Consider the following 2488-nt stretch of genomic DNA (forward strand, 5'->3'; position numbering starts at 1 on the left):
CTTCCTCATATGTGCCTTGACTGTGGGCCTTCAGCAGACCGAGTAACCCCTTGCTCGAGCCAGCGACCTTGGGTCCAAGCTGGTGAGCTTTTGCTCAAACCAGATGAGCCCGCGCTCAAGCTGGCGACCTCGGGGGTCTCAAACCTGGGTCAACGGCATCGTAGTCCGACGCTCTATCCACTGCGCCACCGCCTGGTCAGGCCCTGTTCCCATCTTGCCGGCTCCTCCCCTGTCTGGATGATGGCACTGACGCTGCTGTGGGACTGGTGCAGCTGGATGGGTGTGAACACACAGCGCTCGAGCTCATCCTGGGCATCCCGGATGACTGTGAGGACCAGGAACTTCAGGAGACCCTGCCGGCTGCCCTGTGATCCCTGAGCAGGTACCGCGTACTGGGCGAGGTCTTCAGAAAGGAGCTCAGATCAGGGTTGCCTTGGTCGAGTTCAATGACAATTGAAACTGAAGTCTGATAGCCCGACAAATACCAGGCAAGCAAGGTGCCTAGACTGTAGCATCCTGCCCAGGGCCCCCGATTCTGAGTCACAGGATAGACCCAATTTTTCTGCACAGACTCAGAGGCTAGCAGTGGCTGACAAGGAAGGGGAGGCAGGAGCTGCATGTGAGGAGGGAACTACATATGTGGTAGGAACTGCAGGGGAAGAAGGAGCTGAGACATAGCAGGAGTTCCAGGTGAGGCAGAATTTGCAGGTGAAGCAGGAACTCCAGGTGTGGCAAGTTGTCCAGATGTGGCAGGATCTGCAGGTGAGGCAGAGGCCCCAGTTAAGAAGGGAGCTGCAGGTGAGTCCAAAGCTGAAGATGTGGCAGAAGTTCCGGTGAAGAAGAAGCTGCAGGTATGTCTGGAGATATAGGTGAGGAAGGAGCAACAGGTGAGGCAGGAACTCCAGGTGAGGCAGCAGCTGCAGGTGAGGCAGGAACTGCAGATGTGGCAGGAGCTGCAGCTGAGGAAGAAGCTTCTACCCAGCAATAGACTTGGGCCCTAAAGCCTGTGCTGGAACGTATGACCTACCAGGACCTGAGAGATTTTTCTGGGATGGAAGAGCCAGGCCACGAGGATGAGTTCTTTAAGAGCTGGCTGGACCATGCCAGCGACATGCTGTACCTGTGGAGCCACATATCGGAAAGGGAGAGGAGGAGGAGGAGGCTGGTGGAGAGCTTGAATGGCCCGGCCCTGGATCTCATATGTGGCTTTCTGAATGAAAACCCCGACATCACTGCACAGGACTGCCTGGCCGTGCTGGTTCAGGTGTTTGGGAACAAAGACACCTGGATGACTGCACAGCTGAAGTTTGAAGTTTATGACTTGTGCCCAGCAGCCCCAGGAGACTCTCTTTGCCTACGTGATGCGCCCGGATGGCTTGCTGCAGGCGACCATGGAAAAAGGGGCCATCCACCCTGCCACTGCAGACCAGGTGTGCAACCAGCAGGTGCTGATGCGGGCCGACCCAAGGAGATACTCCACAGCAAGCTAAGAGGAGTCTGCCTGGCTTCCTGGAGCTGCTAGTTTGGGAGACGGAGGCATGGCAGGCTGCCCCAGGTATAAGCCAGCCGTTCCAAATGGGAAAAGATGCCTGTGTGTACATTGGAGACCTGGCTGCTGCCCAGGCTGTCCCAACTCATGAGGGATCTGCCCATACTGCCCCATGAAGATGCTGCTGAAGCCACCTCAGTAAATTAAGATGCTGCTGAGACTACTCCTGCCATGGATGATTTTGCTGAGGCTTGCCCAGCCAGAGAAATATCCACTGAGACCTCCACTGATGATGATGGTGATAGTCTATCCAGTGAAAAGACCACCAAGGACTCCCCTATCACTCAGGAGATGAAAATTCTCTTTTCCTTGTAGGCCTAGGTAAGGCAGGACTCTGAGAGACCCCCAGGGGTCTCATGCCTGCCCACATGGGCAGTGTTTCTGGGATGGGACCAGGAAGTCCTGGTGGTGAGCCAGAGGGCCAGACCCAAAGAGGACACCAGGAGGCTGAGGAGCCCCATGAGGATAAGCTCAAGCCATACTGGAGGAGTCAGAAAATAAGGATGGGTTTGAGGAGATGAGTACCGCCCACATCCTCCCTGGGCAAATAGGCTCACAAGACCCAGTGTCCTCCTCTCTTCTCTGGCAGCAGAACCCTGGAGGCAGTGGGAGGCTAGGTCAAGGCAACCTCCTCACTCCACATGGAGAGCAGAGCCCAAGGAAGGGCCCACTCAACTCAAACCAAACCCTTGAGCCCCCACCAACCCCAAGGGACCCTGACCACCACCATCAGCCCTTCCAACTGACCAAGATGACCATGTTGGACACAAAATGAGTGGAAAGAGGTGCCCCCCATGGAAGGACCACACCCAACCCTAACTCCATTCCCAAACCTTGCCAACTGCAGCAGGTGCCTGGGAGCATCCCTGAGCTGCCCATCCCAGCCTAGGGGAAGGGCACCTGAAGACATTTGACACGTACACTGGACTGGAAGACAAT

The 2488-nt window shown here is 56.1% G+C and overlaps 1 pseudogene; it reads left to right on the forward strand.

Moving 5' to 3' along the window:
* The first annotated feature begins 853 nt into the window (after nt 1-853).
* Nucleotides 854-1490, forward strand: LOC136317726 (paraneoplastic antigen Ma6F-like; annotated as a pseudogene).
* The last annotated feature ends 998 nt before the right edge of the window (nt 1491-2488 follow it).

This window comes from Saccopteryx bilineata, chromosome X, assembly GCF_036850765.1.
Source record: "Saccopteryx bilineata isolate mSacBil1 chromosome X, mSacBil1_pri_phased_curated, whole genome shotgun sequence".
NCBI classification, from domain to species: domain Eukaryota; kingdom Metazoa; phylum Chordata; class Mammalia; order Chiroptera; family Emballonuridae; genus Saccopteryx; species Saccopteryx bilineata.